Source organism: Silene latifolia, chromosome 9 (assembly GCF_048544455.1).
Source record: "Silene latifolia isolate original U9 population chromosome 9, ASM4854445v1, whole genome shotgun sequence".
NCBI lineage: Eukaryota > Viridiplantae > Streptophyta > Magnoliopsida > Caryophyllales > Caryophyllaceae > Silene > Silene latifolia.
In genome coordinates, this window is record NC_133534.1 from 90740538 (window position 1) to 90754273 (window position 13736).

At 37.7% G+C, this 13736-nt stretch overlaps 1 non-coding gene across 1 annotated transcript; it reads left to right on the forward strand.

Annotated features, from left to right (window-relative positions):
- Positions 1-7923: 7923 nt before the first annotated feature.
- LOC141603272 (small nucleolar RNA R71) lies at positions 7924-8030 on the forward strand. The gene has a single exon (XR_012525161.1). It is a non-coding gene; the product is annotated as a small nucleolar RNA R71 (small nucleolar RNA).
- The last annotated feature ends 5706 nt before the right edge of the window (positions 8031-13736 follow it).

Genomic DNA, 13736 nt, shown 5'->3' on the forward strand with positions numbered 1-13736 from the left:
AAAAATTACAACCGAATCGATATTCCCATACATTTCGGGAAATACCAATTAAAATCTAAGGCCATACTAAGTAAAATTACATAATTCAAAAATTACATAAATTAAAATTATGACAATCATAAAGAAAATGCAGCATTATAATATGTATGAACATGCTCAATTTTTATGCTAAATCGCCTTTAAATAGCCAATATCGTATATTACTCGGTTTTTACGGATTTGCGTGATTTCAACATTTTATAATCACAAAAATGCATAAACTCATATTTATGCATAAGTTAATTACCCTAACCTCTTAGGACTCAAAATTTAGTCTTCACTAATAATTTGACCATAATTAACCTTTATTTACAAATTTGTTCATAAATGGACCAAAATTACAAAATAAGCTATTAAACTTCAAATAAATCACAAAATTTCAAATAAATTCAAAATTTGAAATTTAAACTCATGAACATTATGGAAAAATTCCATGACACTCATAATATTCAAAAACTTAGGTTAAAAATTTCGAAAATTTACCGGAAAAACAATGTTGCGGTTTATCGATTTTTAATAAAATAATCATAAAAACATGGAAAATTATTTTCACTAACTTTTCAATTTTAGATCTGAAAAATATAATAAAATGCAACATTAGACGTTTTTCCTAAGTCATAGATTATGTTTTATTAATTTTCCACTAATAATGTCACTATTTATGCTATTTTTCTTCAAAAATTCATAAATCATGCAAAAAGACTTCTTTATAGCCAATTATTTTACACACATCTTGTAAAATTGCATGTGACAACATATTAATTTTCTATGAGCAGATTCGAAATTTAACTCATATTAACCTATTTTTCACTTAAATCCGAATTTAATAATTAAAAATTCATTTTTCGAGCATAACAAGTCCAAAAATTATGAAAATTTACAGGTTATCTCAAAATAATATATGTGATAACATATCCAAAAACCAAGTCAATATTCGAAGTATAGCTAATTTTAGACCAAAAATGACATTTTTACTCATAAAATCACATTTAAATGCCATTATTGTAAATTATGAACAATAAGAATCCGAAAAATTAACCAAAATATCCTAAAACATTTTAGGACCAGAAATATTAACATGCATGGATTAATTTCGAGATATATCATAATAACACAAATTTTACAAGTTTTATTTGTTATTCTTATAACTCGGAAAAATATTTAACCGATTTGCATGCAAACAACCGTGGCTCTTGATACCGATTGAAGGAAAAGTAGATTCATATACATACTAACATACTCATATATGTTATAAATTAATTTGTCATAAAATTAAAACGGATTTTATGCATGCAAACAATAATAAAATAGAGGAGAAATCATGTCCTTACAATGATGATTTCGGTTATATTGGGCACAAGAGAGATCACCTTTCTCTCTTGTTCTTGAGCTTTTCCTTATGGATGAACCAAGATACAAGTGTAGGATCTCTCCCTAAGCTTTATACCCTAGGCAATCTCTTAATACAAATTAATATTATAAGTACTAGTATAATATTAATAAGGTAGAAAATTGAACCGAAATATTATTTAACACTTGAATATTTCGGTTTTTATGAGAGAAGGAGAGGAGGATTTTTATTCTCACTAGAACTTATATTTTGGATGAGTGAATAATAGAATGAATTAGCACACATTAGAAGTAATGTGTTAAACAAAAACTAAGGCAAAAACCCTTGCCTTTCCCTTGGTAAAACCGGGTAGGAGGGAAGAGGAGGGAAGAGAGCTCACCCAATGCATGCCCTTGTTTGCCTTTACAATGCAAACTAGGGTTGCATGACTACTCTTATTAGTAATCATTGTGTTTACTAATTATAAATAAACAACACAATATTAGACTAATGCTCCTCCCATTTTCGGCACTTACATAATATGGATTCCATATTATTTTTGTCAATTGTCAATATGTCACATGTCACATATCACATAAATTTGTTATGTATTTTTAACATATTAAAAATCAACGTATTAATAAAAATACGTCACATACAAAAATCGACTTAGTAATTTCATAATTACTTGTGCCAAAATATTTTACCAATTTATAAATCACAACAGTTTGTATTTATAACAATTCATTCAAATTTAATTGTTACATTAAACAATTATTTCATCCGAGTAATGATACAATTCAATTACTCAGACCGTATCTTATTTAATTACATTTCAATATGATACGTAAATTTTACTTCCAAAATCGTCCGTCAATTTTCAAGTAATTTAATTAACTCGTAACATTATACGATTAATTAAATAATCAATTAAGAGTGTTGCCCTATAGGTATGACCTAGGGGGTCAACTGATCACCACCGTCACACGACAGTAATGTCAAACTCTAGTCAGCCAATCATTACCGATATATGTTGACCAGTTGACAGTAACAAAATTACTTCCCAACTGTATTCTATATGATGAGATTTAAACATGTGATCATCATGATCAACAGTCGTGATCGCATTATTGTCGGAGGACACATATTCCAACAATATCCTCATGTCTCGGATGTGGCGTAGTCAATCAATGTGAACAAGGATAAAACAAACACAATATATACAAGACAATATATACAAAAGAAATGAACTTGTTTTTGGGTTTTCAATTTTTTCAATTTTTATGATTTTTGAAAATTTTCAATTTTTATGGGTTTTTTGAATAAGAGTTAAATGTTAGAATTCCCATCCCCACACTAATATGGGCATTGTCCTCAATGGCCAAAATGATGGAAATTATGCAAAGATGATGCATGATTTCTATACTAAATGCAATTCTATACTAAGCTACACTACATGATGCATGGTTTTTGTTATGACGGAGAGGATAATTTAGATTACCTCCCGTTGCGTATGCATTAACTTCCCCAAACCGAGTGAGACACTATTGCTAATGTCCAAGGATGGGTATAATTCATGCACACACTATGCTATGCATGAAACTAATTTGTCATTTTTGATTTTACAAATGGGAACAATAAAATAAGAACACCTCAATGGTACCGAGGTGTGAGTCCTTTGATGTTGCTAGGACTAAACCAACAATGATCAAAATGAAATAAAATACAAAGAGAGATAGACAAACCATGGGAGTGTAGGAGTCTCCAAGGCTTGCTAGTCTTCCATCATGCTATCATCATCATCACTTCCCTCATGAGAAGTGGTCACATTGCCACTTTCCTTGTCATTTGCTTCTTCACTTTCTTCCTCATCTTGCTCATCATCATCTTCACCATTTCTTTCTCCATCTTCACTTGCATCTTCCTCAATATTATCATCAACTTCTTCATCATTTCCAACAACCTCATTGTCTCCCACAACGACCCTTGATGCACCCGGAAATAAGACTTCTCTATCCGCCCAACTAGGCAAAGGACAAGATGGATCAAGGAGTCCTTGCCTAGCTAAATGTAGGAGGGGTGGATATTGAGCCAAATAAGCATTTTTCCGATCTTCATAGGCTTGCTTGTGCATTGCTTGCATGAGAAGAGTCACATAGTCTTTCCCAACTTCAATTCCTTCCGGCTTGAACTCTTCATACTCAAAGGGGTAAGGTGGTATGACAATGGAAGAGGGGGGGGGGGGGGTTTCAAGATCACCCTTTTGTTGTTGAATGATATACTCGGCTTCTTCGGAAAGGGGAAGTAGATAATTGGTCCGGTGGACGCTTAGACGACAAATCTTCGAGGGCAAGGTGAACGATCTAGCTTCACTAGTTAGCCATCCATACTTAGTGTCAAGGGGGTTTTGAGCAACCCACTTGAACTTGTGAATCATAATATGCATATCAATAATATGGCCACCTTCCTTTGCTTTGTACTTGTTATCCTTATTGAAGTTAGGATCAAAGTTCTTAGCTAGGACCGTGACTAGGCCGCCATTGACAATAACGGTCGTGCCCTTCTTCCCACTATCGATGTTGAGCCATCTATCTACCAAGAGCCTCAAAGAATTGTAAGGCTTGGTATGAATTCTTACGATATTCAAAGCCGATTCAAGGAGAATAAAATCAAGTCTTGTGAAATGATTGGTGTCTTTCCTAGCAATTATGGTATTTCCCACAACCTTGTGCCATACTCTTATGCCCGGATGATGGACCAAAAGAGCACGACATGCATGAAAATCCTCAAATTTCTTCCCGGAGATTGCCTCCCAAAGAGGCTCGGGGACATACTTTCCATAATGCTTAAGATAACTCGATTCGTCACTAAGACCCAAAATTTCACCTAATTCCTTAAAGGTAATGCGTCTACTAACATTAGCTAGACGAAACTCGAGATTTTCCCTATTCTCAACTTTGGTGACTTTCAAAGAACTTAAAAATTCCAAGACAAGGGAGGGGTATGTCAATTCCTTTATTTCAAACAATTTCTTCAACCCCATGGCTTTGAAAAAGGCTTTTGTTTGTTCAAGAACACCCAATTTTTCCAAGGTATCCTCACATATGAATTTGGTGGATTGTAATGACTTCATAACAAACTTGACAAAGGTATTTCTATGGGTATCGGAAATAAAAGTTACCTCCGGATAATGCAAAAGTTGATTAATTACCGGAGTAGAAGGTGTTGTTGCTCCCATAGAAGGTTGTTGTTGTTGTTGCACTTCCATGTTTGGTGTTGCTACCACCATAGCCAAAGCTTTCTTTGTTTGAAGAGCCTTTTGCCTTTGTGAGAGTGCCTTAGCCTTTGGTGCCTTTGTTGCCTTTGTTGCACCCTTAGTCCTTGCCATTGATGAACTATCCAAGAAAAGAATGAAAAATCTTCAATTTGTAGTATGCCCAAATCGATTTGAAGGTGAAAGGCTTTGCCTTTATGAAAACAAAAATCGACTCAAAGGTTGAAGATTTTGTTCTTGGTTTTGATTTTTGTTGAAGAAGGAGTGATTAATTTGTTGTTGGAAGGGTGGTTTGATTTTTTTTTGTTGAATGTTGTTGAGGGTTTTTGTTTTTATGATGGAGAGGATGAGGGTTTTGATGTTGTGGGTAGTGTTTATGAATGAATGAATGAATGAATGAAGGTGGGAGGGGTTTTAAAGAGGCCGAAATTTTCGAATCAGCAGGGCCAATCCGTGCTGATTAGGCTCAATCCGTACGAATTCTGCTTCTTTTACCTTTGCAAAAACTCGCCTAAAGACGGGCGGATTCTGTAGAATCCGCTCGGATTCTTCTGTTAAGGGACGGGCGGATTTCTTCAAAGACGGACGGATTTCTGTCCAGAGAAATTTGCTTGTTTTCCTCAGTTGCAAAGACGGACGTCTTTTCTCCTGGACGGACGGATTCTTTAAGACGGGCGGATTCTTGGGAATCCGCTCGGATTCTTTAACAGTCAAGAAAATTTCAAAATTCAGCTCAGTTCAAGACGAGCGTCTTTTCTGCAGGATGCTCGGATTGCATAAGACGGGCGGATTCTTGGGAATCCGCTCGGATTCTTCCCCTATGTACACGGATTCAGTTCCACCCGTGCACAGCGCATTCCCTTTATCATTCTTCCATTCTCTCTTCAAGTCTTGTGTTCTTCATTGTGGGGGCACTACTAAGGCATGGATAGCCTAGGCACTTGCCATCCCCACACTAAGGTAAAGCACTACACATCAATTGAAATTGTTAGTCCCTACCTCACTTCTCTCTTACATGACAATTATTTTGATCAAAGTAAATAAAAATCCAAAGATGACAAAAATGCAATACATGAATTGAAATGTAAGTTAGGGAGTTAGAAATATTTACAAGTGGTGGTTTAGGGAGGACTCCACCAAACTCTCATTCTTGATGAGATGTCAAGGGGGCATGTTCAAGGTGTTGTTGATGTTGCTCAACACCTTGAAGAAGTAATCAAAAGCTTGTTCATTATCATGGTAGAGGTCCTCGATAGACCGTGGCCCTTGTTGTTGGTCATGATCGATAGCATGTCCAATGTAGGGATTAAAAATCCCTTCAAATTCGTCGTCCCAAAGACCACAAACTTCATTGAGTTTTATCATTGAAAATCTCTTGCTTAGATGGAGACAACTCTCCCAATTTCTTCTCTTGGCCAATGAGGCCATCCTCTTCTTCCTTGGTTGATTTTGATGAGCTTTGCAAGCTCTTCTTGTCATAATTCACTTGCTCTTTGAATGGAGCATCTTCAATTTTCTTCTTCCATTGGAGTTTCGATTTCTTCCTCTCATCTTTTCGACTATAATGATCAATCATAAAACATGGCTCATGCAAATGAGGAGCTCTCATGGTCTTGTCAAGATTAAAAGTTATGCTTTCATCTCCCACTTCTAGAGTGAGCTCTCCATGTTTCACATCAATCACCGCACCCGCGGTGTGTAGGAAAGGTCTTCCTAGGATGATTGGAATGTTGGAATCTTCCTCCATATCAGCAATGACAAAGTCCACCGGGATGAAAAACTTCCCAATTCGCACGGGGACATCTTCCCATATCCCTAACGGTGTCTTCGTCGATCTATCGGCCATTTGGAGTGTGATGTTAGTGCATTTAAGCTCTCCCATCCCCAACCTTTTACTTACCGAGTATGGCATGACACTCACACTAGCCCCTAGATCGCATAAGGCTTTGTTGATCGTCGTGTCGCCAATTGTACACGGTATTGAGAAGCTTCCCGGATCCTTTAACTTTGGAGGTGAACTCCCTTGAAGTATTGCACTACTCACCTTAGTGAAGGCGATAGTCTCAAGTTTCCGGATCGACTTCTTCTTTGTGAGGATATCTTTCATGTACTTCGCATAGGCCGGAACGTGATTGATTAATTCCGTGAAAGGAATTGAGACTTCTAAATTCTTCACAATTTCCATGAATTTTCCAAGTTGATCATCAAATTTGGGCTTGGTTTGACGACTTGGAAAAGGAAGTCTAATCACAATGGGCTCCTTCTCTTTGGCCTTGTCTTCATTTTTCTTTGAACTTTCTTCTTTTGATGATTCTCCATCTTTGGAGTTTTGCACAATTTCTTCCTTTTCGCTAGCTTCCACAACTTCATCCTCAACTTGCTTCTTCGGTGCTTCATACCTTGTACCACTTCTCAAGTGAATGGCACTAACGTTTCATGCCTTGGGGGATTACTTTGAGGTGGTAATTGCCCCTTTTGTCTTTGTGAGCTTGAAGATGCTAGTTGAGTCAATTGTGTTTCCAACATCTTGGTGTGAGCTAGAATGTTGTTGATGGTGGTTTCTTTTGCTTGGCTATCTTTTTGCATTTGGGTGAAAAATTCTTGTTGATTCTTTTGCATTTGGAGGACCGCTTTTTGGACATCAAAACCTTGGTCATTTTGGTGATTGTATGGATTTTGATTTTGGTAACCTTGGTTTTGATTGTAAAAGGGTCTTTCATTTTGGTTTCTCATGGGTGGTGGAGTGTATGTTGTTTGAGGGTTTTGAACATTTTGGCTTTTGTATGAGAGATTTGGATGGAATTTGGTGTTTTCATTGTAGAAGTTGGAATAAGGGGTACCACTCTTGTATGCTTGGAAAGCATTCACTTGTTCATTTGTTCCCCTACATTCACCTTGGTCATGTCCCAAAGTTCCACAATTCTCACATATCCCACTTGGGATTGATGAGGATGCCGTCATGGCATTAACATGATGCTTCGATGATTTTGAGTTTTCCTCAAGTCTAGCCATAGCTTGTTCAAACTTCAAGTTGATTGTGTCAATGTGAGCACTAAGTTGAGCACCCAATTGAGTAACGGAGTCCACTTCATGCTTTCCTCCTCTAGTAGCCTTGCGAGGTCTACTATATTGTGAGTTATGGACCGCCATTTCCTCAATCTTGTTCCATGTTTGATTGTCATCAACTTCGGTGAACATTCCATTTGATCCCATATTGAGAATGTTCCTAGAATCTTCATATAAACCATTCCAAAATTGTTGTACCAAAAACCATTCGCTAAGTCCATGGTGAGGACATGAGCGACAAATTCCTTTAAACCGCTTCCAAGCTTCATACAAAGACTCTTCATCCCTTTGCTTAAAACCCGTAATTTGAGCTCTTAGCATGTTGGTCTTTTCCGGTGGGTAGAAATTTTTGTAGAAAGCTAGAGCCAACTTCTTCCAAGAATCTATTCCAAGGGTGGCCTTATCAAGGCCCTTCAACCATTGCTTTGCGGTGCCGATTAAGGAAAAGGGAAATAAGACCCATCTAATTTGGTCTTGAGTCACGCCCGTTTGAGAGATAGCATCACAATAATCGCAAAAGGTTTCCATATGAGAATGAGGGTCCTCACTAGTTGGATGAAGGCGGACTTGGCAATAAAATTTCCGGTGAGATGTTGCGGTGTAGGAGTACCATTTGGTAGATTCTCCTCGGTGGGTACGGAGTGTGACGAGAATTTTGGCATTGTAGGTGGATTTTGTGGGGTATTGTGTAATGGGTTTTCTTCTCCTTCTATTGCGAAAGGATTGACAAACTCACTAGTGGGTTGAACAACTTCACCAACACCTCTCAAATTCCTCCTAACAAGTCTCCTATTGTTCGTCAAGGTTCTTTCGATTTCACGGTCAAAAGGTAACAAATCACTTTGTAACCTTCTAGACATGCAAAATATCAAACAACTCAAAAACAATTAGAACAAACCTTGAGGAGTTTTACTTCCTCAAGGCGAAGAAAGACACAACTAATAACAAAAAGGAAATCTAAGTCAAACAAACACCGTCCCCGGCAACGGCGCCATTTTTTGATGCGACTCCGCTAAGTGTTCACAAATTAAGATGTGGTCGTTGGTCACGGTCGAATCAAAACACAATTTATAGCTTAACAAGCAACTCTACAATTAGTAAAGAGGCAAGTAAAGGTCGGATCCCAAGGGACGGGAGTTGAAATGAGATTTCTATTGTAACTAGTGGTGTCTAAGAGGTGTCACAAATTGGGTTGATGTAGAAGGTTACTAAACTAGAATAACAATGAAAATAAACAAGCAAGATGAATAAAAGGGGTGTAAACAATTGATTAAAGGCACTAGGGTGTCATGGGGTCATAGGGGAATCATGGGATATGATCATACAAACATGTTCTCAAATTATAAGCAAGCAATTATTGTTGTGATGGATTGAGTTGGGTTATGTCTTACAATCCTGGGAAAGTTTGGGTCCCGGAGCCGAATTGATTAGATTGTACAACACCTACAAGTCGACTTAATCTTCCCTACTCAACAACATGCATGGTCTAATGAGACTCGAGTTGGGTTATGTCTTACAAGTCTCATTGAAAAGATAGAAGATGATAGTAAATGCAAGGATTCATAGGCTTAGCATTTCATCAAATATAACATGTGCATGAGTTGAGATCAAAACAAGCAAGCAAATAAAACATGAAAGCATATTAATTTAAGCATGAATCATTCCCCATGTTGGTTTCCCCTAATCACCCATTAACCCTAGCTAAGAGACTACTCACTCATTATCATGTTGATCATGCTAGCAAGGTTGTCAATCATACCAACAATATGAAACATGATGAATAAATGAAAGTAATTAATAATAATTAAAAAGGGATTAAGAGATTATACCTACTAATGATTCCAATAATAAAGCAAGAATAATAGAAGTACTTGAATGCTAGATTGAGAGGTTGTCAATCTCCCAATAATAACCCAAATAATCTTCAATTACCCAAAATAAAGGATGTACAAAAGAGAGATTAAAGAACTAAAACTTGGATTAAAACTTGATTAATACTTGATTACAATATTGAAGAGAGATTTGATTGATATTAACTACACTAATTATTGATAAGAAGAACATGCTCCTCTAATTAGCCTAATGGGGTATTTATAGTGAAAATTAGGGAGGATGCATTAGGGTTAACTAAGGGCTAAACTAGTAATTACACTTTTTAAGTTGAGCAAGGAGGACCCGGTATTTTCTGAGAGAAGGGCTTCTCTTTTCGTAGCTTGAAGAAGACAATCCGTGCTGTGAAGAAATCCGGGCGGAATAAGGTCGGGACGGACGGATTTGGGCGGTGGAATCCGAGCGGATTATGGGGAATCCGGGCGGATTGTTGAGGGGGAATCCGAGCGGATTCTAGCTGGGACGCTCGGATTGTGCGGGGACGGACGGATTGTTGACAATCCGCTCGGATTGTCATCAAAGATAGTAACTTCTTCTTTTCTTCCCTTTTCTTCATAAATTCCTTGGGGATTTCCTTGGGGACTCAAGGATCTTTCCTCAACATTGCTCTTCTACTATGATATGTACAAAGGCCTTCTAATATTGTCTCTCCTTGATGCTTGGTCATTGAATTCGATCAATTTAGTCTCGTTTTGCCATGAAAATGCAAGATTCTTACTCCTTTCCTACCAAGGGATCAAAATCTCAAAGAATATGCAAAACAAAGGACTAAAGATAAGAAATGACCCAAATAAGCACTAAAAAGCATGGAAACAAGGCTAATTCGGGGGCTAAATATGCGCCAATTATGGTCACATCATGCCTCCCCGGCAACGGCGCCAAAATTTGATACCGTCGTAGAGTACCAAAGATAATTTTATAAATCCAAACTACTACTATAGCTAGTGGCAGTCAGGGTCGAACCACGGAGAGGCGATGCAATTAATAGTTGTCTAATTTTAGTCTAAGGTAACAGTAGTATGGGGGTTTGAGTTAAATAGTTCTATAACTAAAGGCAATCAAATTAAAACTAAACTAAGGTATATGAATGAGTAATTAAAGTAATAATATGAAATCAAATATTAAAAGGATGCTAAGTTGCTCGGTTCAGTATAGTTTCGGCAGTAGTATACTAAGTAAGTCTGAGTTAATCACGTGAGATGGGAAAAATAAGAAGTCCTCTCGGTCCATACTTAACAGGTAGCATCTTTCGATCTAGCTACGGGTCCCTAATATCACTAGTACTAACTCTCGTCCTGAAAAGTGATTTAAAAGTCTAAATTAACTTATCTCTCGATCTTATTAATTTAGTCATCTTAATTAAGTAGTCTATTTCCCCCCCCCCCCCTATCTTTCGATCTTGTCGGGTCGGTCAAGTCCTAAGCATTCAACTAGTCGCGTGCACTCGATTCGTCAAATATAGCAATTAAGTTAATTAAAACGAAACTGATCTCACGTGAGCCGGTCGATCGACCAGGGTAGGCAGTCGATCGACCATGGCGCAACTTAGGTCTACGAATTTCTATGCCGCCTACGCTACAGGTCCCCTACATCCTAGTACAAAGGGTTTAGCTACTCATGATGATGATAATAACAGCAATAAAATTAACAAATAAATCAAACGAATTCATAATTAAACTAACTAATTAAATAACTATCATGAAACGATAAATTGGCTTTGGGAAATCTAACTTAGCAATTCTAATCTATGAATGAATGAAAGCAAGGAAATTGTATAATGGAACAGAGAAATACCGTAAAGGATTGAAAAGAAAAGATCAAACCCAATGCAAAAGAAAACTTTATTGACGAAAGAATAATCTAAGCTAATGAAATAATTAAAAGTTCAACTTCCGTGTTTTGAACCCTAATTAATTCGATCCCCTGTTGCAGTAGGGAGGAGTTACGTTATATAGATAGTCATACGTAACTTTATTCTTAAAACCTAATTACAATGGGCTTCGGAATTCTAATTAAATCTTGCGCGTAGAGTCGTGGGGTGGTCGATCGACCACTGAGACCAGTCGATCGACGACTCTCTTTCCTGCAGACTTTTGTTCAGCATTTTGACAGTCTATAGACCACTGTAGCTGGTAGTCCGCTTTTAAATTCTCCATAAATCTATTTCCAGGCCTTGAAACGCGCGCCAAGTTCATTTCTTGAGTAAATACTTCATGTCAAATAATATGCCAAGTACTCGGGGACGGATTCGGTTCAATTTCCGCTGGATTCTTCACATTTCTGCAATATTGCACAAAAACACAAAAAGTGGAAGGAAATAGGGGAAATAGTAGCTTAAACTACACAAATGAGCTCTGAAATGCGTGTAAAATAGGGTGTAAAACATCATATTACGGACACGCATCAGTGCCGCTGAAACACGGGTTCATATTTTTTTTAAGTCTTTCTTCCTATTCTTTCTTCTATTCCGCAAACCCTAATCCCAAATCTCTCTCAAAGTACACTTGTTCTTGTTGATTTTGTGCTTGAACTTGGGTGATTTCTTTGCTTAATTCGTTCCTTTTGCTTGCTAATCAATCAAGGTATGAATATCTATCCTACTTTGGTGCTTTTAATTAATTAGAGACATGTAGGATGTTGAAAGTGGTTGGAAAAATCGATTTATGCGGGCTAAATCTTGCTTATAATGGTTGTAATATGATCTACATGCTTCAATTTGTTGAATATTGACAATAGTTATGCAAAAATCGAACCAAATTAGGACCTTACATGACTCGAATTTTCTAGGGTTTGAGAATTTAAATTTAATTTTGGTTGTCTTTTGTATGTAAAAGGATGAAAATTGGGTAATATATGTTGTACACATCATGTTTAGAAGTGATTTTGATGATTTTCCCTCAAAAATTTGCCTTAAAACTCCGTCTTAAAAAGTGCCCGAAACTGAAATTCGTCTTACATTATGATGAAATTTGTTTATTGGTGAAGCTAGTTTGATGGTTGATTTCTTAAAATTTGTAGTTATGATGTAAATGGATGCTATACTTGTTATAATTTTAACAGTTGTAGAGACCGTCTGATGATTAGAATTGAGAGTTATACATATATTTTTGGGATTGTTGGTGAAATTGTTTACTTAGTTGCTCCTTTCTATGACTTTACATGAATGCCCTGCATGTTTTTCCAAGTATGTGTGAGTTGTATATTTAAGTTATATGTTGAAACAGATGCCGAGACCAACCGTGGGAACCCGACAGAGCAAGAGGGGAGCCCGAGGTGGGAGAGGGGAGTTGACCTACGGTCCCAGCGTTACCGGAGTACCCGTCAGTAGTCTTTGTGGACTTTACCCAAAGGGGTAATTTTGTAGCTTTGCAGAACCGGAAGATGAGACCTACCCGGTGTATAGACACCACTCTCTTGGCTGACTTGGGGATTGAGACCGATGTTCGGCATATCTTTGAGACTCTGGGGATGACTGGGTTATACCGTCTCCGGAAACATTCTTATGGTTTCTTGACACTTGAATTTATGAGTTCGTTTAAGTACGATGAGGTGGAAAAAACTGTTGAGTTCCGCCTGATGAACACAATTTTTCTCTTGACAATGGATATGTTTGCAACTCACCTTGGCTTGGCTAAACCCGCTAAGGGAGCTCTCTGTGATATTCTGTCTGAGTGTGGGGTTAGTAGCCTCATGCCTTGTCTTACCGGGAAACCAGCTCCTACTTCTAATAACATGTTTATCAACGATGTTCAACATGTCACTTTGAAGATTTTCCTTCGTGCTTTGACATGCCTGCTTTATGAGAGGAAGGATGTGAGTAAGTTAAACTCACACGAGTTGATGTTGCTGATGGCGTACCTTAACCCCACCCGGTCTCAGAGAGCGGCCTTTAGTGCCCCTGCCTTTGTGTGTGCCAGTTTAGCGCTGATGTCTTCTTCCGACACCCGCTTCCTGAGTTGTGGGGCCATTGGCACTCGGTTGGCAGAGAGACTTACTTCCTTTGAGGCCTCCTCGGCCTACACTCCTTTGACCACCACGGTGCCTACCTTGGACCGAGACTATTTCCTCGACCAGAAATGGTTGAGAACCTTGGGGGATGGTAGTTTTACATGGAGAGTGTGGGGTATGAGTTGGATG